At 38.9% G+C, this 25,128-nt stretch overlaps 1 protein-coding gene across 4 annotated transcripts in view; it reads left to right on the forward strand.

Moving 5' to 3' along the window:
* Positions 1–25,128, forward strand: part of PCDH15 (protocadherin related 15) — a 1,134,710-nt gene that overhangs the window by 365,292 nt on the left and 744,290 nt on the right. For all 4 annotated transcript variants that reach the window (XM_067465706.1, XM_067465711.1, XM_067465710.1 and 1 more), the window contains exon 4: positions 12,655–12,792. The gene's annotated coding sequence lies outside the window, so the exon portion shown is untranslated. The remainder of the gene's footprint in view (positions 1–12,654; positions 12,793–25,128) is intronic.

A 25,128-nucleotide genomic window follows, 5' to 3' on the forward strand; every position in this document is an offset into this window, starting at 1 on the left:
ATATAGCAATATTTAAAACTGATATTGTACTATGTTAATAATATATTGTATGTATATATACCTTGTAAGCCGCTCTGAGTACCCTTCGGGGTGAGAAGAGCGGCATATAAATGTCGTAAATAGATAAATAAATAAATAAATACAATCAGGTAACAATATTTTTGATGTGTACATACCTATCTACCAGTTAATTTTGACACTGAGTACAAATTATTATCATTTACATAACTTAATACACACAGACTTGCTATTTCTGCCTGTTTTCCACTACTTTCAGTCAAAGCTTTGTATTCAATTTTTTCCCATAACATTCAGAAAATCAGCACATAGCATTATACACACAGCAGACCATACACTCATCCCAAAGCCCCTATCCCAAACAAAATAAAACCTCTTCCCCACACCCATGCACCCTTCACCATGACTTTCCACACCGAACCACTATGAAGCCTTTAAGCCTATTTATCTATCCTTATTCATGGTAAACCTAAATTCCTAATGGAGCGCCTCTATATTACTGACTCTCTATTCAGATATGCCATGGCCAACTTCCATTTTTCTTAAAAGTTCTCATTGCTTTTATTTCTCCTGTTATAAATTAGTCTGGCCACTAACATATATTCTTGCATTCTTTCCCTCCAATCCTTTTTGGTTAAACCCTTTCCCCCTTTCCAGTCTTTGGCTATGGTCAATCTTGGCACTGCAAAGCTTGTTATGTAACATTTTATTTGTCTCCTTAATTACCTTATCCCAAAATTCCTGTATGATCACACAGGTCCACCACATATGGAGGAATGTCCCTTTCTATTTCCTGCATCTCCAGCAAATACCTTGTTGTGATTTGTCTGTTTTAGCCAATGTTGCCGGAGTGATATAACACCTATAAAACATTTTATATTGATTCTCCCTAATTGAACCCGGTAATGTAAATTTGAATTCTTTATTCCATGGGCATTCCCAGTTATCCATTTCTATTGGTCTGCCTAGGTCCTTGGCCCAGGATATCATTACTGTCTTGACTCTGTTGTCCTCCATGTTATAGCTTAATATGTATTTGTATAATCTAGAGATTAACCCCTTATCCCCCTTTTCCCATATTCTTTCCAATTCTGATGCTTTGGTTGCAAATCCAATCCTCATGTCTTTTTTGTATCTTTCATGCAATTGGTGATATTGAAACCAATCATTAATCTCCAATTCTTCTCGCCCTCTTAATTTCCACTTTTCATTTTCATGGCATGTTAACACCCCTGCCTCCAGGGAAAGCTAGGTTTTTGGAGGGCAGAGGAGTCTTAAACCTGCACTGAAAGGATTTTTTGAAAACCCATTTTGGCACAAGTTTAAGCCCTGTCTGGAATCACCCTATGTTAGCTGAACTATGTTAATGCCTTTAGTCAATTGTTAACAAGCTACAACTAATTCAATTTGTTTTCATTTTCAATTATAAGTATTGTTGTTTTCTTTATTTGTGTTTTTAATATTAAAAACGGAATTAAATTTAATTCAGTTGTATTTATGTCATAAGAAGGGGAAACTGCTATGTAAGTAAAGCCTTCATTAAAGGACATTAAATACCCCCTGTTCCGTGTCCTTGTTGTGAAATAGGGAGAGAACAAAAAAACGACATGACTCTTTGAAAATCTCTTTTCTCAACCATCCTACCAAAAACTTGTTTAGTTTATGTATTTTGTTTAGTAAATAGATCCATCAAAAATCCCATGGTTAAGAGATCAAAAGTTCAGTTTCATGGGACAAATGAGGAACTTCTGGGTGCTGTCTGATGTAAAATGAAAGAGGACTGCTTGGATGCAAGTAAAATCCAATCCATTTCTATTTGTAAATTTAAAAATATTTTAACCTTAGAATTAAGTAAACTTTTCTGTAGCACACTGAACTGAAATAAATGGATTAGACCATATAAACACCCCAATCTTACCACTTTTTTTGTTGTTGCACAAGAAATCCTGGTAGGTAATGATGGGATGGATTATCCCGCACCCACACACCTCATCCAGCCTAGTCCCTGTAATACAGTCAGGGTCAGATCGTGAATGACAGCAGTTTTACCATTTACCAATCTGGCATTAAACAGCAGTATTTTCAGCTCACCATACTTTTGTTTCATCCACCAATCAGCCCATCTCTAATGACCATGAGATGTGTAATGGCTGACAAAAACAGTCATACAGAAAAAAACCTAAATATACATCTTTTCACAGAATCTAAGAGAAGCATTAACTCAGGAGGTAAGGAAGGCTACTCTCATTTAGATGTTGCTAGCACAGTTCAAGATGTACTGAATCTTAAACCCGAATATGCTATGGGGAAATTTTCAGATTGTTAAGAATTGTAGTTCCAGCATAGGATTCAAATAAGATGTTGATTATGACAGATTGTAATGGAAAGTTTAATAAGAGATTATTAGTTATTCTTATTAATTATTGTAATGGTTCTTAAAATGTTATTTCATTGAGTAAAAGAAGCTCCACTTGGCATGGGGATTAATAGGGTTGGCTAGTGAAAATAATACCCGGGAGAAAGAGGGGAGGGGAAGAAGTGTGGATTCAGAGGAAAACCAGTTGGAAAGTTTCATTTTGGAGATAGCAATTCACAGGACTTCCACCTACAGAGCCTGGACCTCTGCCTGCTGGTCTAGCCACAGGCCACTAAGCACCTCACCAGAAAGCCCTGGTGAAGTGTCTCCGGACATTTGCGAGGAAAGAGAAAACAGTGGGGCAAATCTGTCACCCTGCGCACAGCTCCCTCTTGGCAGCACTTTCCCCATAACACGGGGAAAGCATTGTCCTTGCTAGGAGGCCCCCGTGCTGACTCCATTATAGCTCCATTGGAGACAGCACAACATGGGAAGCCTTCCATGTTGGGGTAGAAGCGTCTGGCAGTGCTTTCAGTCTGGTTGGGGGCATGGTCTATGCCAGGTGTCACACAATGTTGTGTAATGTTCATTGTCGGTCTCTCCCCCAGATGGGATGAAAGCATCCTACGATGCTAAAATTACCCCATCTGATGAGGCTGAAAGAGCATGGGAGTTTTCTTCTCACTTGAACAGATTAAGCAAGAATAAAAACTCCTAAAATTAGAGGGCTCCTAAAACAGAGTAAATTCATTTGAACAGGCAGATGTGGTGGGTAGTTTCACCATAAACTTACGTGTTTCCTCAGGCAAAGCACATTATAGGGAAATGGGGAATAATTGAAGAAAGGAGAAAGAAGTTTAACACAATTATTTCCATCCTTGCTACTTTCCTGGCCTACATTATCACTTATTTGATTTTACTTCTCTCATAATCTAATCTTGTTCTGGGAAAGAGGGGGGCATTGAGCCCTGAAAATTATAGGAACTCGCAGGTACTCACTTGCAGTTAGTACAATCCCCTCCTTCCCTGAAGCACACATGCAAAGCCACTTCAGTTCATAGATGATCATTTACCTTTTCTGTTGTCCTATTTGTGACTTAAAAGCTCCGAAAGAAGTAACAGATTGAATTGAGTGAAGGTGATGGAGGTATAGGAAAGGCTATCAAGAGCAAAGAGGTATTAATCAACTACAAAATCTGAGCAACCATACAGGTACAATTGTATACAATAATTTCTTCCTGGCTATGGTTGCTGAGAAATGGTTCCAAAACTTTGATGTGCAAACATTTAAAAAAGAAAGAACAAGAAATGACAAGAAGGATACTACTTCTGGCACAAAAACTGGAACACGTAATTGCTTTAAGGTAAGCTTTGGTGCGTCAGTGCAGTGGGCAATCTGCAACATAGGAAATCAACAGAGTCCTTCAGCTAAATGGGTTCCAACATCCACTTACACCAATTGGTAGACCCCCCCACACACACACACACACACAACCTATGGATTTTATATAGACTATGCCAACACCTAAACTCTTAATCACCAAGTTTATATGACACAGAACCAAATCAAATATATTTGATGTGCAGGGTAATTCACCTCCATCTTTATAGCTATGAGAATAGCTCAAGACCATTGCTAATGGAAAATTCTCATTCACAATCTGTTCCCAATCTTTTTATTTATTCATTCATTATTCAAACTTATATGCCGCCATTCCCCTAGGGCTCGTAGCTGCTTACAAGAACAGACTAAAATCTAAAACAATTTTTAAAAAACAGCAATATCAAAGATCAAAAGGCTGTCAAAACAAATATGTCTTACATGCCCTGCGGAATGCTGATAAGTCCCGCAAGGCACAGACTTCAGGTGGCAGAGTGTTCCAGAGTAATGGTGCCACTGTTGTAAAGGCTCTGCGTCTGGTTGCTGTTAGATGCAAGGTCTTAAAACTGGGAACTTCCAATAAATCTTGGTCCTCAGAATGAAGGGATCTCTGGGGTTGGTAGGGGGTGAGGCGGTCCCTCAGGTACATCAGCCCCAGACCATATAAGGCCTTAAAAGTAAGTACCATAACTTTGAAAGTGATCTGGTGCTCAATTGGTAACCAATGCAGCTTCAGTAAGATTGGTGTTATGTGGCATCTCATTGGAGCTCTCGCAAGAAGCTGAGCAGCTGCATTTTGTAGCAACTTGAGCTTCCAGATCACCGACAAGGAAGGCCAATGTAGAGGTTTTACAGTAGTCCAGTCTTGAGATGACCGTGGCCTGGATCACCGTATCTAAGTCATCCCTGGACAGATAGGGGGCAAGCCGTCTAGCCAGCTGCAGATGAAAAAAGGCGGTTCTGCTAACAGCGGAGACCTGAGCCTCCATCATCAGCAGAGGGTCCAAAAGGGCTCCCAGAATCTTTACCAACGATGACGGGCGTAGCGCTTGAACTGGCTCGCTGAAGCAAAATTATCTGGAAGGTTGTATATCATACATATTAATTATTTTAGTGCTGTTGGTTGGTTGTTAACATCCTCTACATGAACTCTTATTGGAAGAGCCTTCTGAAAGGGTTAATTAATAAACTTTGCTACTGCATATAGTGAATTAGGCATTTGAGAAAAGGAGGTATTCTAGTGATCACCCACGGTTCATGTAGGATCTCAATTTTCTTTGGTAGAGGAGGACGATAAAGATGCGATACTGTGTGGGGAATTGATGGAGGACAGGACTATTTGGCTCCTGTTTTGCTATCACAAACAACAGGAGAAATGGAGCTTTGTTTCATAAGAGGGAAGAAGGGGAAGAACAGCTTTAATTCCACTATCTGTCACTACTTTTGTCTCTTATCACCATTAGTTATCTTGAATCAAAATAGAAGAAAAACCAGTTTAACAGATAAAGCAATATGTGTGTGTGTGTCCTTTATACAGAGCACTACATTTGCAGAGGTATTTCTGGATGAAGTTGATAGCACATCCTTTTGCTCTTGCAAATGATAACCTCAGGGTGTTATGTTTTAAGTGAAAAAGTTATCTCCTAATTGCACATTATTGCCAACATCTTATCTTAAATCATGATAATCTCCATTGTTAACATTGTTAAATAATAACCCCACTAATGGCCTCTGGAGACTAATTGCATCCAGTCAGTGGGGATAATGTCTTTATGTTTAAGTATAAATACTTTTAGATATAAGGCAGTCATTAGCATTGATTAAACAATGTCGACATAAATAATTGGTAGAGCGATACAAGCCCCCAAAGTAGCATTCCTTGTGTTCAACAATGTTCTGCAAGACCTAACTAAAACATTAATGAAACTAAAATATATTCTCGTATCTTATTCCAGCATATGGTTTCACTTCACTGCTATAATGGTGGCTTATTTGCCGATATATTGGATTGGTCCAGGTGAGAAGGTTTGGACTTGGAAGATAGGAGAATTGGAACCAAAATAAACTGTCTGAAATTATACTGAAGAATAAATAGATCCATCCATCTATTAATTAGCAAATATTTCTCAAGCCGAGTGAAGTGTCCCATCAATCATACTTTTAAAATGTGGAAGAAACCTTATGAATGATAATGTCTAACTTTGAAGGTCTGCTGTAGCTCGATGCATTATTATAGGTTGTTCAACAAGTGAAATATATTATTTCATTTTTCCATCCCAGCAACTATCACTTATGTGGGAATAGCTCATTGATGCTAATTACAAGGCAAGAGTAAGTGTGTTCCTTTCTGAAAATCAAAACTCACTTGACCAGCTAGGCACAATATCCTTTGGTGATGTATATTGTGATGGTAAACAAAGATGGGTATTTCTTGAGGCTTGAGTCTGCTGTCTTCTTTCCAGATTATTTAGATTTTGGTTCTTATGAAGATTTCAACAGTACATCGTGCTATGAGAGAAAATTTGGGAGGAGGGGTGTCCCCAAATATCAATAGGAAATTATCTCACTCACCCTGGCACTAGAGATTCCTATCAAAAGTTGTCTTTCTTGTTTTTGTTGCTCCAAACTCCAAAGAAAAGGAGCAAACACTATGGTAGCCAGGAACATTGATGTAACTTATCGGGTTGTTGTAGGTTTTTTTCGGGCTATATGGCCATGTTCTAAAGGCATTTTCTCCTGACATTTCGCCTGCATCTATGGCGAGCATCCTCAGAGGTAGTGAGGTCTGTTGGAACTAGGAAAAAGGGTTTATATATCTGTTGAATGACCAGGGTGGGACAAAGGACTCTTGTCTGTTGGAGGTAGGTGTGAATGTTTCAACTGATCACCTTGATTAGCATTTGATTGCTTGGCAGTGCCTGGAGCAATCTTTTGTTGAGAGGTGATTAGATGTCCTTGTTTGTTTCCTCTCTGTTGTTGTGCTGTTCTAATTTTAGAGGTTTTAAATACTGGTAGCCAGATTTTGTTCATTTTCCATGAAAATGAACCAGGATGTAACTTACTGTTTATCTGAAAAGGCTAAAGATAATTTATCAGTAATAGGAATACTCACCCTGTTGTCAGAATAAAGTAGAACATGTTCCTGCCATAGCTAAAACCAACCTTTGCAACATACGTGATGCAGGTGATATTCAAGTTCTTTCTATTTTTGTTGGGATTTGGTTCCAGGAATCTTCAATTGATACAAAAATCCATGGATATTCAAATCCCATTATATTCAATAATGAAGTGAAATTATGTCCCTTATATAAAATGGCAAAAACATCTGATTTTGTGAATAAATGTTAAAAATGTATTTACAAGCAGTAGATCATTGAATCCTTGGGTGCAAAGGGCCCATTGTACCAGCAAAATATAAATAGAGATATCAAATCCCATTATATTCAATAATGTAGTGAAATTATGTCCCCTATATAAAATAGCAAAAACATCTGCTTTTGTGAATAATTGTAAAAAAAAAATATTTACAAGCAGTAGATCAATGAATCCTTGGATGCAAAGGGCCCATTGTACCAGCAAAATATAAGTTGAGATATCAATCACTGGATGAACATTGCATGAATATACATTTGAAAACTCTTCTCTGATGTAGAAATGCACAGAATTCAAAGCATATGAAAGTTTTGAGAGTGTATGAGTTACCTTGAATTGTTTTGATCACCATGTACCAAGGAGGATTGTTCAAACTGTGGGAATGAAAGAAGAAAAAGATATCCATGTTTTCAAAGCTGATCTTCAGGTTCTTTATGGAATAGACTGTGGTTAGCAAGTTATTCCTTGGTGCTCACTGCCAACACTGCTCCCTTTCTTCCTTAGCGTTCACCAGAAGGTATTGAAGAACCCCTCGCCTTGTAATGCATCTGTATCTCCCTTCCTTTGCTGGAGAAGGAAGAGTTTAATCTTTGAAACTATCTTATGTTTTATGTATAAGAAAATACTACAATCAGAAACCTGGAAGTGTGTTGCAATTATCATATGGATAGTAGGCACTCTCAGCTTCCTATATCAGTCAAAATCATATGCAATTAACATAGTATTACCTTGCCAAAGAGGAAATACAAAACAAACATAACTTCTAACTAAACTAATTGTCCTTCCCCTCTTGCAAATCTTGGCCTTTGTCTGCTCATCCAGCTCTCATGTCATGGCTAAGGTCTTTGAATATGCAGTTACTCTACTCCTTTTAGAGGCTTGAAACAAAAAGTAGTTTTGATAGGTTTCCAGTTTTAAAATCCCCCAGCAAGTCTAATGGGCTGATTCCCACTAGCTGGCTGATTCATTAACCTTGTGGCCACTGAACTAACTCATTGTATTAACCCCCTTCCTAGCCCTGAACAAAATTTGTTATGCATGATAATGTCGAACTTTGAAGGTTCTACCTTGGCATTTTCACAAACTTAAAATATAGTTTTTCTTTCTCCAAACCTTTCTGTTAATTGATTTGACTCGCTTCCAAAAGCTTTCTTTCCTGTAAAAATGGTACTTTCCTTGAAGTCAAAACTGGCATAATGTTATAATAAGATTATAAATTACAAATACTGTAATTGATATTCTTCTGAGAGCACCAGCCTGCAATCTCAAATGGTACTGACAAGAAGACATATTGCCTCATAAACTCAGTTGAAACATATCTGCTATGTTTGTCCACTTAACTAGTTGATTGCTTTTTATTGCTTGTGGATGTTCTGTCTTACACGACATGTTAGCCCTAAACGGTTCTGGCCCAGATTACTTGTCCGAACGTATCTCCTGCTATGAACCATCACGTAGTTTAAGATCATCAGGAGAGGCTCTGCTCTTGATCCCACCATTCTCACAAATGCGGTTGGTGGGGACAAGAGACAGGGCCTTCTCAGCAGTGGCCCCCCATCTGTGGAACTCTCTCCCTAAGGACATCAGGCTGGCCACCTCCCTCCTGTCCTTCAGAAGACAATTGAAGACCTGGCTCTGGGACCAGGCATTCAACTAGAGGATAGCGGCAATATGGAAAGGAATTTTGGAATATTTTGTTGTTGTTCATTCGTTCAGTCGTCTCCGACTCTTCGTGACCTCATGGACCAGCCCACGCCAGAGCTCCCTGTCGGCCGTCACCACTCCCAGCTCCTTCAAGGTCAGTCCAGTCACTTCAAGGATGCCATCCATCCATCTTGCCCTTGGTCGGCCCCTCTTCCTTTTGCCTTCCACTTTCCCCAGCATAATTCTCTTCTCTAGGCTTTCCTGTCTCCTCATGATGTGGCCAAAGTACTTCAACTTCGTCTCTAGTATCCTTCCCTCCAGTGAGCAGCCGGGCTTTATTTCCTGGAGGATGGACTGGTTGGATCTTCTCGCAGTCCAAGGCACTCTCAGAACTTTCCTCCAACACCACAGTTCAAAAGCATCTATCTTCCTTCGCTCGGCCTTCCCTAAGGTCCAGCTCTCACATCCGTAGGTGACTACAGGGAAGACCATGGCTTTGACTAGGCGGATCTTTGTTGCCAGTCTGATGTCTCTACTCTTTACTATTTTATCGAGACTGGACATTGCTCTCCTCCCAAGAAGTAAGCGTCTTCTGATTTCCTGGCCACAGTCTGCATCTGCAGTGATCTTTGCGCCTAGAAATACAAAGTCTGTCACGGCCTCCACATTTTCTCCCTCTATTTTCCAGTTGTCAATCATTCTTGTTGCCATAATCTTGGTTTTTTTGACGTTTAGCTGCAACCCGGCTTTTGCGCTTTCTTCTTTCACCTTGATTAGAAGGCTCCTCAGCTCGTCCTCACTTTCGGCCATCAGAGTGGTGTCATCTGCATATCTGAGGTTGTTAATGTTTCTTCCAGCAATTTTCACCCCAGCTTTGCATTCCTCAAGCCCTGCACATCGCATGATGTGTTCTGCATACAAGTTCAAAAGGTTGGGTGAGAGTATGCAGCCTTGCCGTACGCCTTTCCCAATCTTGAACCAGTCTGTTGTTCCGTGGTCAGTTCTTACTGTTGCTACTTGGTCCTTGTACAGATTCCTCAGGAGAGAGACAAGGTGGCTTGGTATGCCCATCCCAACAAGAACTTGCCACAATTTATTATGATCCACACGGTCAAAGGCTTTAGAATAGTCAATGAAGCAGAAGTAGATGTTTTTCTGAAACTCCCTGCCTTTCTCCATTATCCAGTGGATAATGGAATATTTACAACATTGGATTCTCCCAGCTTGGTTTTGTCTTTACTAGCACATTAATGTATTCTTAAATAAATGCATTGATGATTTTGTATAATGTTTTTAAAATGATTTTACTGTTTTAATTGTAATGTTATGGTGTATATGTTGTTAGCATCATTTGATGCTTATGTGAGGCCATCCTGAGTCCCCTTATGGGGAGAAGGGTAGGGTAGAAATGTATGGAATAAATAAATAAATAAATACATAAATACATAAATAAATGTTAGTCAGTCCATTTATAGGCCGAATTCAAGCTGTTGGTTCTTATCTCTAAAAATGTTAGCTTGAAACCAGGAAGTTGAGGGATGACCATCCTCTGTATGAACCTCTCTTCAACTGCAATAATCTTCTGAGAACTTGAATTCTACTACAAAGATGGATGCTATATGAGGACACCTAACAGGGTCTTTCTAGGCTCAGCACCCCAATTTTGTAATTTCTTCCTATGAAGGATTGAGCTTCTTTGATGTTCTTCAATCAGGCAGTATTTTTGTTGCTGTTATTGTTCATCCAGTTTTATGAAGTGTTTCAATTTTATCTAGTTATGGTTTTGTTTTTAACTTCACTAACATTGTCTTATGGTACAAAACTTTGGGAAGGTTATTTTTAAAAAGCCAATTTTATAGGCAAAAGTAATATAATTTTTAAATAAATTCAGTTCACAAGAACTTGATGTAATCTCTGTATTATTTCTTAAATGCTGTTGAAATTTCTTCTTCCCATTCTAGTTTCAGAGGAAGTGGGAGGGAAGAAGGATTGGTAACTCCTTCCAGAAATGTCATTCTTTTCTTCTCAAAGGAAGCAAAAGGCAATTTTAACAAGTTGTTTGACTGCTACCAAAAAGAGGTTTTGAGAACTGCACAGTCTTTGAAAATTATACATACCTTGGGACACTTTCTGCACAAAATGGCATGTGATAATTTTGTGAAGAAAACAACACATTCTGTGCACGTAATATTTTCTTTGCAGAAGATAAAATTACTTGCACTAGAATCCTCTTTCTCACCCTGAAGATCCTGTTTGCAAGCAAAACCACAGAGAGTGAATTTTGCCAAAACAATCAATGAACAGTGAACATTCTCACCAGTCCATGATTCCTACACTCAGGGTTTATTGTCTAGAGAAACATACTTTTCAACTATTTCCAGATTTCTAAAAATAGTATTTCTTACCGCCCACTATGCTAAGCAGAAAAAGTCTTTTGTACACTTTTTGCCACCTCAGGTTGGATTCACTGGGCAGTGAGGTAGGAGTTTCCAGGGGGCTGGGCTTTATCCACCTCTTATTGTACCGTATTCAATATGAGATCCATGCACTTTATTCCCTCATTCAGGGAATCTCTGGGTATTTTTTACAGACTTTAATATAATATTATTCTTATCTTGATGGTCTTCTTAGAATCGCATGCATATTGTCAATGCACATGATCCTAAGGAATGATAGAGAAGATTCCACATGGCTTATTTTCTACATGGAGACATAGCATTTTACTCTTGACTCCCACTGGATTTTTCAAAAACATTTATAGTAATTGGAAAGAGAAGAGGCAGAGATTATCTCGTAACATAATAATAAGATGACAGAACCTCAAGGAGACTTTTCTTTCTTTCTTTGGTTCACTAGCTAAATCACAGGAAATTAGAGAGTTCTTTTGGATGGGAATAAGCATTTTGGATCCTACCATATCCTCTCTGCAGGGGCGGCTATACACAAACTAAGCATTTGCAGTATAGTTGATTTTGCCCAGGGGCACTCTTGAGGCGCTCTTGGGGGAAAATAGACCTTGACATATGTGAGTTGTAGGTACTGGGATGTATCATTCACCTATAATCAAAGAGCATTCTGAACTCCACCAATGAGGGAATTGAACCAAATATGGCACACAGAACTCCCACGACAAACAGAAAATATATATTAGTGATTGGTTGGGGGGGGGGCACCAAAATACTGTTTGCTTATTGTTGAAAATTACCTAGTAACAGAAAGGCTGCCTCTGCCTCTCTGTTACAGGTTGAGAGCAAGGCACCACTAGTACTTGATATAAATGTTTGCAGTGATGAGTAGGGTTTCAAAACATGAAGCCAGAAAGGAAAATATTTCCTGACTTTGAGTACTAAGATATTTTAATGATTACTATTGCTCATTCTGCAAGAAATGTAAAGCGTTATGTTAATCATATTTTTAAATCTACAGTTTTATATGAGATTTTTAAAATTAAATAATGCATAACTGATTATGGATTCATACATATTCTGAAATTGATGCTCTTATATAGTTATTTTAATTGAACCTATTTATATGGAAAAGAATACAGTAGGGTGATAGGGATGGTGGCGAGTCTCATTGAGATCATTGTGGCTGTACTGATATTATTTGCCATTATCTATATATTTTTTATTATCCTTTCCATCTGGAGTTAGACCCAAGCTGTGTGCAATATACCATCAACCATCTTGAACTATCTTCATGAACTTTCAGTTTATAACTTGCAATTTTCACCTTAAAATTTGCAATGTGATGTCAAAAGCTCTTCCAGGTCCTTCCTTGAAAATTTCCCAAAGCTGCAAGGATTTTGGGACTCTCTTTATCATTTCCTTACCCTCCTCAATCATCAACATCTTTCTGAATTCCACGTGATTTATCATTACAGGAACTCTGAGTTCAGAGGAGTAAACAGCATCCAGATCACTTCAACAAAAATGGATCAAAGGGTTTTGCACACTTTCACAAAATCACCTGGACATATGGACAACAGCAGCAACATTAAAAACATGGGAATGAACTGAAGGTAATTTGGTTCTTCTTGCTTCCTTTTTCTTTTTTCTTGCTGTGCAGGATGTTATAGCCAAATTGACTGATCAATATGGGGCATGACCTGTATAAATGTACAACTTTCGTGCTCTCTCTTTTTCTTTGTGTCTGCTGAGGTGGGAGAAAACTGAGAAGTATATTGATGAAACCAGGTGTTTTTCAGGCTTATGATATATTTGGGAAGACAGTAGTCAAAGCAAAACAAATGAATGATATGTATTCATTGCCAGAATTTATTCTTGGATCTGAAGTAACTTTGATGTAATAGGCAAATTTCCAACAGAATATTGATTCATTATGACCTAAACTTGCACTCCCTTCCTGATAATTAGGAAATTGTTGATTTGCAGTCTCCAGCCACATCATTTCTGACCTATTTGTTCACATTGAACATTACCAGGTTAAATGTGATTTTATGAAAATATTTTATGTATTTATTTATTTGTCGTGTCAGGGCAACCAGTCAACTATATTACATTTCTAACAGAACAAAGCAAACAAACAGGCAAAATACAAATTTTGTGAGTTTGGTAGTTGATTAAATATCCTTTAACCAGTAGTTGGCCACTTGGAGTGCCTCTGGTGTTGCTGCAAGGAGGTGCATGTGGCAGGGCTCAGGTTGCATTGCAGCAGGTGGTCAGTGGTTTGCCCTTCTCCACACTCGCATGTTGTGGATTCCACTTCGTAGCCCCATTTCTTGAGGTTGGCTCTGCATCTTGTGGTGCCAGAGCGCAGACTGTTCAGCACCTTCCAAGTTGCCCAGTTTTCTGTGTGCCCAGGGGAGAGTCTCTCATTTGGTATCAGCCATTGGTTGAGGTTGAGGGTTTGAGCCTGCCACTTTTGGACTCTTGCTTGCTGAGGTGTTCCAGCGAGTGTCTCTATAGATCTTAGAAAACTATTTCTAGATTTAAGTCATTGACGTGCTGGCTGATACCCAAACAGGGGATGAGCTGGAGATGTCTCTGCCTTGGTCCTTTCACTATTGGCTGCTACTTCCTGGCGGATGTCAGGTGGTGCAATACCGGCTAAGCAGTGTAATTTCTCCAGTGGTGTAGAGCACAGACACCCCGTGATAATGTGGCATGTCTCATTAAGTGTGGTGTTTTAGTGTGGTGAGATGTCTTCCACACTGGGCATGCATACTCAGCAGCAGAGTAGCATAGCGCAAGGGCAGATGTCTTCACTGTGTCTGGTTGTGATCCCCAGGTTGTGCCAGTCAGCTTTCATATGATATTGTTTCTAACACCCACTTTTTGCTTGATGTTCAGGCAGTGCTTCTTGTAGGTAAGAGCACGGTCCAGAGTGACTCCCAGGTATTTGGGTGCACTGCAATGCTCCAGTGGGATTCCTTCCCAGGTAATCCTCAGAGCTCGGGATGCTTGTCTGTTCTTAAGGTGAAAGGCACATGTCTGTGTTTTAGATGGGTTGGGGATCAGCTGGTTTTTCCTGTAATAGGCAGTAAGAGCACCTAGAGCTTCGGAGAGCTTCTGTTCTACCATTTCAAATCTCCCTGCTTGAGCGATTTTATGTATGATATTATAGTACGTCATCTTTGTGGTAGCATAGAACTGTAACTTCATAATTTTTGTGCAAACTTGTACTCGTAAACACCCAAATGCTATCCTCTGTGCACTGTGCCCCCTGCTCATTTTTTTCTGAGGCTAATTTTTATTTTTTAAAGTTAATTTTAGGTTGTCCTCATATATTATTCTAATTACATTCCTGTCTTTCTCACAACATTTATCAATGACAAAACATGACTACTACTTGTTTACTGATATATTATTTATTTTATTCAATGCTGACTAACACCAAACTCCTAGACACAAAAAGATTGACTTGGAGATTGCTTGGATGACATTTTGTTTTCTGCAATGGCTATGTTTTATTAGTTAAATGTATCAGTACTTTTCTAATTCTAAAAGATTTGCTTTTTGAAGATAAATGGTTCTTTTAAGCATTGTAAAGCTTCCAGATGGGTTGTATCCATTACATCAAATTGAACGAATATTTTTTTTTGTTAGTGGCTACAGTCTTAGTGGATGGCAGGTAATTACATATCATCAATGAGGAGGTTGCTCAGGGTTCATCTATCCTATAATTCTTCACTATCTTCCCCATGCAGACATTTGCCCTAGAGGATATCGAAAATTTTATGGTGTTTCTTCTCTAAAGATTCACCCACTGCAAGTGAGTTATGTGCTCATTTCTGCAAAGGAGAATGAACAACACTAATGTGATTTTGGATGGCAGATTCATTTTCAAAATGATGATAATGCATCCTTATCTTTTCAAAGCTCCTTCTGTGCAAATCTGAAACAGTTGAGAAACCATTCAAATTGCATTTTCAGAATTTAACTTTGAAACAAATGTTGTCTATATCTGTATTCTAAGAAAATTCAGAGAGTCATTTCGTAGCATGTCTTTATTGCTCTACAGATCCATGCATGTGTGAAGGACTAGAGAATGAAGTGTGGTATAATGACCTTCCTGTAGTCTGTGTCTTCATTTCTTAATATATGAACTAAAAAAAATAATTCAATCAAGATTTACTTCATGGTGTTCACAATTTTAACATACATTACTATGCTCTTGAATCTTCTTTTCCACAATGTTGTTACCCACAGTTGGAGACCTTATAACTGTGGTTCCAGATCTAAGATAAATCAGATCCTTTCAGCAATCATATCTTGAAAAGATCACGGAAAGTGGGATACACTTACCCATAGTGAAAGTTTGCTTTCCTTTACTGTGTTCTTAAAAAGTGATATTCTTTTTGATACTTATTGAGAGAGGTGTTGTTTCTTCTCTGCTGTTAGATGTGAACTGCACATATTTAACCACTATTTCCCTAATGAAGAACTGCCCATCATGCTTTATTCGCTTGGCTTTGAAATAAATGTGGTTTTTGGAAGGGAGAGAAAAGAAGTCCAACTGAAGCTTACAAACAGAATTACCTTACAAATAATTGATTGATTTTTACACAATGTATTGATTTAAAAGTTCAGTGAATTCAAATAATATTGTATTTTCTTCAGCTGAATATAATTGAGACAATCATGGTCAAACTGTAAGGCTGTAATACAGTATTTGGTAGGGTTGGATAGGTTTGCTCAGGTGTGGCATTATTCGGAAAAAAATGGGGGGTTTTGCCCTCCAAAGGGACTTCTACCACATTTCCGTGAGGCTGTAGTCTCCAATAGTCTCTATTTGGCTTGTGCGATTTATTTCAGGGATGCAGAAGTGAGTCGGAACTATAATGAAGCATTTTAATGCAACTAATCCTGCTGGGAGGAGAAGCCTAAGCTTCTTGCCTCCCAGCCAACCAGGGGTTATGTTTTGGGAGGGGAGGGGTTTGCAGAGTCTGGCAGCCATTGCTGTATATAAACCGAAGCATATGGCTGGAAGGCTCATTGGCAGCCAAGGAAGGGAGAGGGGAGGTTGGATCATTGTTACTGCTGCTGCTTGTTGCTGTTGGGTGTGGGGTTGAAGAAAGGGTTTGGAGCTAGAAGAAAGGAGGTTTTTATAACAGAGGAAGGCCAGGCAGAAGTGAAGATTTTAAGAGAGGAAGGGTTTGGAGCCAGAGGAAAGGAGTTTTGGAAAATGGAGGAAAGCAAGGGAGAAGGGAAGCTTTTGAGAGAGGAAGGGTTTGGAGCCAGAAAAGAGAGAGAAAGAAGTTTGTTTGGGAGGTGGGGAGAGGGTGAAATTAATAAAGTCATTTCTGGAAATGTCATTTTTGCTCACCACTAAAGCTTTGCTATTTTTATTGGGGTCTCTCCCTTTTTTTCTGGGGTGTGTTTTGGTGACTTGACACTGCATTTCCTAAGATTGCTGGGCCTCAGTTGCACAAACGGTGAGTTCCAACAGTATGAATGTGTCTGAAAGTTGGGGGGAGTGATCTCCTATAACCTTTTGCCATTTCCTTAAAAATTCAAGGAGGTAGCTCTTTTATTATTATTTTAATAAATTATTTCTAAAATTGTTTTAAAAAATTCTTTAAAATCAGTGGATCATCTGAACATGTTAAATTTTGGTATGCCAACAGAGGAGGATGTGTTATAGCAGTATATCAAGTTTCATCAAGATATGTGTAAAAATGAGGGAGAAAGAAGCCCCTGGATTTTCCCCAGTGCCAGTGCTGTTTTCCGTGTACTGTGCAATCGCGTCCACCATTAACAAATCAATTCAGAAGTTTCAGAAGTTTTTGAATGTTCTGAATTTTTTTCAGAAAAATACGGAAGTTACTTTAGAATCAAACCATCAACACCCCCTAGATCTGAAACAGGTTTTGAACGATTTTTTTCCCATCAATCAAGCCTTGTATTTGGTAATATAATTGGGCCATCATTTTTTCAGTCATATTTAGCTGATGAAGATTCCTAATATATTCCAGAGAATGAGTAAGAAAAAGAAAAAGAAAGAGTGCATTGGGTATATGTGAATAAAGTTTGTTCAGCTTTGGTGATGGTGAATATCCATTAGATTCTCATAGTTAAAGTAATTATATGAACTCCTTTAAAGAATGAAACTAAATCAGAAATTGAAGAAGAATCACATCAGAAAATTTAAAATGTGTGTGTATGTTCAATAGAGATTACAGGTAGACAGATTATAAATATATCATAATATTACTAAATTATGTATTCTCTTTTCTGCAGTTACGTGTGCCAAGACCTAGTTGTCAGTCCCAATTAAAATACACCTATTCAATTGCATGTGGACTTAGAATTTCCCATTGATTCAGTGGGATCTACTTTAGTTGTGATTTGAGATACATTTAAGTCTCTGATGAAATGCCTAAACTCTGCCCTGAATTAGCATGGTAGAGCTCATGGAAATAATGTGAAAATTCATTACACAACTTTCTATGTTTAAAGCCTTTAAACAAAGATTGAATGAAAAAGAGGAGACATGAATAACAATATCTATAAAAAGAAGAACTATGGTTATATTCATATTGTTTTATTAAAGGGGCTCATTATGACAGAAGGGGCAACAGGGCTATAATGTTACATTTGTTACATGGTTTCTCCATCCCTGTTGCTAGCATCTGGATATCTGTGATCAAGAACCCTTTAGACTACAACATTCATTCTTCTGAGTAAATCACTGACAGAATTCTGTATACCCTTGCAGATGTTAATCGGGATGATGTCACAAATGAGGCTAGGCAAGCTGCCAGTTGTTTCGTGTTTTGTTTCCTAGCTCACACCAGTTTTAAGCGTTTATGATGCAATGAGTAAAGCAAGCATGCACAACCTGTGGCCCTCCTGGTGTTTGGGACACCCACTTCCAGAAGCCCTAGCCACCTTGTCAAATGGTCTAGAAGTCCAAAACACATGAAGGTGCACAAGTTCTGTTGATTTTCTATATTTATTTGGTAAATAAATATAGCTTCATGAGTTTTAGAAGATTATTGTCTTGGTGTGTATCAATTATTATTCAGATCAAGAGTAGGAAAAGAGACTTGTTGGCTGCCTTAATAAAAGATCTTTGCAGTCTTGGCAGGCAGACTTGATAGGATATGACTCAATTGATGTTCTTGGCATTTTTAACATTGCCTGATATAGTGGAACGTTAAATCTTTATTTGTTTTTACAGTTCAGGGCACCATTCTCTTGTGGTTTCACTTATATTTGACCAGCTGTCCTGAAGGAAAATATTGTGGAACTGTGCTTTCACTCATGAGACTTGTTCTGAAGGGTACAGAAATACTCAAATATTTCTCCATTCACATGAAAAGTAGAAAGATCAATCAATTCCTTGAACAAGTGGTTAAATACAAAGTTCAAAAAGCGAAAAATCTGAGGCTGAATCTTAACAAGGCAGAATTGTTGATTGGCAGATCTAAAGAGATAGGAGTATTCTGGATTTACTTGGATTTTCTCTGTCAGTAATATAGGACAAGTCTTCTTCTGGACTGGACTCTTGTATGTAAACCACAGGAGACAGAAGTAACTGAGAACATCAATTCCATATTCTATTTTTCATCTAGAAGTGGCACTTCCTCTCACTTTGAAACAACATTTGGCTTACATGTATAGGTTCTTCAACCAGTTGGTGTCCATAAATCTGCTAGTATGCCCTTCTCCAGAGTTTCAACCTTTGCAGAGTGCCACAATTCATTTTCTAGAACTCAAAACAGATAGATGAGGTATCACTCTGATGATAAAGGTACATCCAATCGCTACATCTCTCTTACTGTTTTGATTATATGAAATTTTATTTTGGAGACTATTAAAGTCATTTCTATTGTGAGTGAGGCTCTGCAACAAATTATGTTTGTCAGCTAGAAATGGCAGTTCCTTTCACTTTGACTTTAATGTATGGGTTTTTCAGCCAGTTAGAATGTACATGAACCAACTGTTGTTGTTGTTGTTCATTCGTTCAGTTGCTTCTGACTCTTCGTGACCTCATGGACCAGCCCACGCCAGAGCTCCCTGTCGCCCGTCACCACCCCAGCTCCTTCAAGGTCAAGCCAGTCACTTCAAGGAAGCCATTCATCCCTCTTGCCCTTGGTCACCCCCTCTTCCTTTTTCCTTCCATTTTCCCCAGCATAATTGTCTTCTCTAAGATTTCCTGTCTTCTCTTTATGTGGCCAAAATACTTCATCTTTCCCTCTAATATCCTTTCCTTCAATGAGCAGTAGGGTTTTATTTCCTGAAGTATGGACTGATCGGATCTTCTCGCTGTCCAAGGCACTCTCAGAACTTTCCTCCAACACCACAGTTCAAAACCATCTATTTTCCTTCGCTCAGTCTCCCCTATGGTCCAGCTCTCACATCCGTAGGTGACTATGGGGAATACCATTGCTTTAACTATGCGGATCTTTGTTGCCAGTGTGATGTCTCTACTCTTCACTATTTTATCGAGTTTGGTCATTGCTTTCCTCCCAAGAAGTAAGTGTCTTCTGATTTCCTGGCTGCAGTCTGCATCTGCAGTAATGTTTGCACCTAGAAATACAAAGTCTGTCACTGCCTCCACATTTTCTCCCTCTATTTGCCAGTTATCAATGAGTCTGGTTGCCATGTGCTCCTTCAGTGCAGCGCTCAAGCTGTTTGAAGCTAAGTCATTAGCCCAACTCTTGTATGTGCTCAGCTGGGCCCCTTCCCCAGTTTTGCGCCATTAGAGCTGGTTCAGTCAAAGTTTCTGAGATCAGCCTTGCAGGTCCCTAAATGCGTTTCTAATGCCACCCTGCGACTAGAGACGGGCTTTATGAGAGTGGAGGCCAGGGTGTGGGTGGCCATACTCAACCTCTGGCTCAGACTATTTCATGCACCCTTTGGTCTTGCCCCACTAACCATGAAGGATGACTTTCAATCCACATGGAAGCAGGCGGTAGCAGCAAAAATATCCTCATTGGGATTTTCTCCAGGTCTACTATTCTCTATGGATTATAATCAAGCCAAAGCACTTATTAAACAACGTATCACAGACACAGAATGACAACTAGATCTGGCCTCGGTTCCAACCTTCCTTATCAATGAAGACAGCAAATATCTTGCCTCCCCTACGGCATATTTAACAAATTTAGAGGTTCCTCTTCATCGAAGGGCTTTCACCCTGGCTTGAAGCCACGCTCTCCCATCAGATGTACTCGAAGGCCGCTACCGGAAGATCCCTTTCCCAGAGAGACTCTGCCCCTGTGACTTGGGTCATGTAGAAACAATAAAACAAGTGCTCCTTCAATGCCCGTTCTACAGGGATATCCGTGCCAGGCTTATCTTACCTCTGTTATACAAGCACCCAGGCCATTCAGGACAATTTTATACCTCCATGCTACTTGCAGACATTAATGCAGCTACAACCTACAATGTTGCAAAGTTCTGTGCAGTAGCATACAAAATCCGTCAGGGAATGACTAGTCCCAAAAGTTAACTGTGTGTCCAGTAATCTTCTTCTCTTGAACTACAATTGGGTGATGGATCTGGGCATTGTATGTTTTTACCCTGTTTCCCCTTCCTTTCCGCTCCCTCACCCATATTGTGCTTCAGTAGTTATATTTATATTTTTAATGTACCAAACATACCAAGTTTGTATGAAAATGTGACTCTATTTCCTGTGCTGGTCAATGACCAAAATAAATGATTTGGTTTGACTAGTTGCCAGAATCTTGGTTTTTTGATAATTAACTGCAACCCAGCTTTTTCACTTTCTTCTTTCACCTTGATTAGAATGCTCCTCAGCTCCTCCTCGCTTTTGGCCATCAAACCTGCATATCTCAGGTGGTTATTGTTTCTTCCAGCTATTGGTCTGCCCTTATTCAAGACTTCAGCCTTTGCAGAGTACCACAGTTCCTGTAATAAAACATCAAAATAGATAGATGAGGTATCACTCTGATGCTAGCATGTCTACAATGGTTGCCTGTTCAAATTATTTCTCTTACCTCCCTCCAAAACTCGCCAAACAAACATACTAGTTCTACCTACCTCTAAAAATTCTTTTCTCCACATGTATTCCCCAAAAGCCTCTTTTAAAATCATTGTAAAAGGCCTTGTCCTACATCTCGCAACCAAGAAATGGGAACAGGCACCTTGGTGTTGTGAAACATGTTCTTTCAAAGTCTTCCTGGAGAATGAGATTGGCCATAATCAAAATCAAAGTGAATTACAAAAGTAAGACACTAGAGCAGTGGTTCTCAACCTGTGGGTCCCCAGATGTTTTGGCCTTCAACTCCCAGAAATCCTAACAGCTAATAAACTAACTGGGGTTTCTGGAAGTTGTAGGCCAAAACACCTGGGGACCCACAGGTTGAAAAGTAGTGCACTAGAGTATAAGCAGTATGTCAGTCTTTGAGTAATGACATTCTTTTTATTTTTAACTTAGTTCATTTGGAAGGACCTTTACATATTTATTTATTTATTTATTTACTAGCCATCCCCTGCCACGCATTGCTGTGGCCCAGTCTGGTGATCTGGAAAATAAAGAGAAAGTGTTGGTTTCTAATATATGTAATTTCTTTATGCTTGTGATGATGTAGAGATTGTCTGCTTGGCCTACTCTGGAACATGCAACATAGAATAGTCCTTGTTTAGGGGTCCCTTTCACATCTATCATACTATGTGTGTGCATGTTTTTGTGAATCATATCTATTTATCTATCTATATCTATGGCTGGATGGCTCTTTGTCAGGAGGGCTTTGATTACATTTTTTTTGCCCTGGTGAAGGGAATTGGACTGGGTGGCCTTAAGTATTTTCTGTTGGTCATGGGGGTTCTGGAAGTGACTGGATTGACCTTGAAGGAGCTGGGGGTGGTGACTACCGACAGGGAGCTTTGGTGTGGACTGGTACATGAAGTCATGAAGAGTCAGAAATGACTGAACGAAATAACAACAACAACAACATAGGGTTCTGTGTTGGAAATTTGCCCCAATTCTGTCATTGATGAGGTTCAGAATGCTCTTTGATTGTAGGTGAACTATAAATCCCAGTAACTACAACTCCCAAATGTCAAAGTCTATTTCCCCCAAACTCCACCTGTGTACATATTTGAGCATATGGAATATTTGTGCCAAGTTTGGTCCAGATCCATCATTGTTTGATTCCACAGTGCTCTCTGGATGTAGGTGAACTACAACTCCCAAACTCAAGGTCAATGCCCACCACACCCTTCTAGTGTTTTCTGTTGATCGTATGAGTCCTGTGTGCCACATTTGGTCCAATTCCATCATCAATGGAGTTCAGAATGCTCTTTGATTGTAGGTGAACTATAAATCCCAGCAGCTACAACTTCCAAATGACAAAATCAAATTTTTTTTGAGTGAAGGACATACATTGGGTTGTTACGTGTCTTGTGTCCAAATTTGGTGTCAATTCGCCCACTGGTTTGTGAGTTCTGTGAATACCACAAATGAACATTATTTTTATTTATATAGATTTATGTATTAGAATGTTAACCACTACTGTTACAAATTAAATAATGAATTAGTTAACAGTAGTCTTAGTATTCTTAAATTAATATAAGGGCCACACTGGCTCATATTCAAAAATCAATTTTAGTTTCAATGTTCTCATGGGATTTCGAACATGGGAAATAGCTGCAAGAGATTTACAGAGATTTTCTGTAAATCTCTTGCCACAAGAGAGCATAAGATTTGACCTCACTATGCCTTTTAAGTTGTAAAGGTTTACAGCAGGTACAATATTCAGGCACCTGCAACTGCCTATATTAAATATATAAATAACACTGCTTGTATTAAATATATAAATATTTACTGCCCACTAATCTTTTTTCATGCTCAATGCCTGAACATCTATCTCCTTAGCCCAAAGTTGTGTTCTATGCCTCTGCAATGTAAAAGCAGTTCGGAAAGTATATTTACAAGTTGCATATGCCAATTAAGAAGCAGGAAAATTAACATTTATTTGATTTTACATCTCATTCTTCTTGAAGGGCATTCTGATTTAAATTAATGAAGATAAAGTACTTTGCTTTCTCTTCTCTTTCACAGTGTTGTTTCTTAAAGCATAAATTGGAGTTAGGGGGATGAGAATTGAAGTTTATTACTTTAGTTTGAATAAGAATGTTATCAGAGCATAAACAATCATTTAATGTTGTCTTTTCCCCAGCCAAAATAAAACAAATTTACTGTTTTAAATTAAGAATTTCTAGTCCTTTATTTCACAAAGATAACTTATTTTAGGTTCTTGTGGGTTTTTTCGGGCTATAGAGCCATGTTCTAGAGGCATTTCTCCTGACATTTCACCTGCATCTATGGCAAGCATCCTCAGAGGTGTGAGGATGCTTGCCTCACACCTCTGAGGATGCTTGCCATAGATGCAGGCGACATGTCAGGAGAAATGCCTCTAGAACATGGCTCTATAGCCTGAAAAAACCCACAAGAACCTAGTGATTCCAGCCATGAAAGCCTTCGACAATACATAACTTATTTTTATTGAGGAGGGGGTTATTATATTGTTTAAAAAGTTGATCCATTAGGGAGGGAGACTACAACCTTTTATTTTTGAGGACCTATCATTATTTGGAGTACTTTTTATATGTTTTTAATGTTAATTGTATTTTTGTTGACTGGATAGACAGGAAGAGTATTTTAAAGCAGGGACACACAGAAGATATGGTGTTGTGTCTCATTTATCATTGCCAGCAGATTTCTTTAATCTTAGAAGATCAATGAAAGCCCTGTGATCTCATCAGATGGCCAAAATTGCCTGTCATATGATGCTTCCTCTTCACTTGCAGCCAGGGCCAGCCGTGATGTAGGTCTACTTTGGGGGCGGGGGGCTCCGTGGCACAAATGAAGAGGAAGTGTCATAAGCTGTTGCAACTGCAACATGGGAGGCTTCCCATTATGAATAGGCAACAATGGGGGGCAAGTGGGCAGTGGATGCCCCCTCCCCCGGTGGGAGGTAGCCGGGTGATGTGGGGTGATAGGCTCCGAACCCTGCTGGATTTGCCATGATGTGTGACAAATCCCGGTCTTAAAGTGATGAGGTCCTTAATTACTATAAGAAATTGTTCTGCTATAAGAAATCATCAAGATACTTAGAGACATCCTGGGAGGAGTAGCAATAGACTTAATTCATCTTAAGAAATGTTCAACTCTTTGGTCCAGAGCAGAGATAATACTGTAGATACAGCAGTAAACTGCCATTTATTTTTTATTATTTCTTTATGACATTACCCTGCCTTTCTCTAGCCCAGAGGAGACTCAAGGCTGCTTCAAAACCAGGCAGCTATTCAATGCCTTCGACAATTAACAAATAAAACAACATTTTAAAATTGAGTTATATAAATGTATTATTATAAATGTATTACATTCACAAAATGGGGCTTAGATTTTCCCAACATCTTGTACAAATTCCTTTTTCCTGTCCTATGTTTCTTTATACAGTACCTTAGAATAACATCCAACCCTGTAACAATCATGAACAATGGTATTATTATTATTATTATTATTATTATTATTATTATTAACTTTATTTGTACCCCGCTACCATCTCCCCAAGGGACTTGGTGTGGCTTACATGAGACCGAGCCCAAACAACAACAATACAAGCAATTAAAAAACATAGACAATAAGATAAACAACATTATCAATAAAATAACACACAATTAAAAACAGAAGGGAGGCCAAATATAAAGTTAAAATTGGAAATATGCTGGGACATGAACCGAAGGTGATACTGGTGTTTGTGAAAGGGCATATGAGTAGACTTAGAAAATGTAAAGTGCTTTGGAGGACAAAGTGCTATGGAATCATTATTCCGGGAAGGCACACTGGAACAGCCATGTCTTCAAGTTCCTCCTGAAGACTGCCAAAGTTGGAGCCTGTCTGATGTCTTTAGGGAGTG

The sequence above is a fragment of the Anolis sagrei genome, chromosome 3 (genome assembly GCF_037176765.1).
Source record: "Anolis sagrei isolate rAnoSag1 chromosome 3, rAnoSag1.mat, whole genome shotgun sequence".
Classification (NCBI taxonomy): domain Eukaryota; kingdom Metazoa; phylum Chordata; class Lepidosauria; order Squamata; family Dactyloidae; genus Anolis; species Anolis sagrei.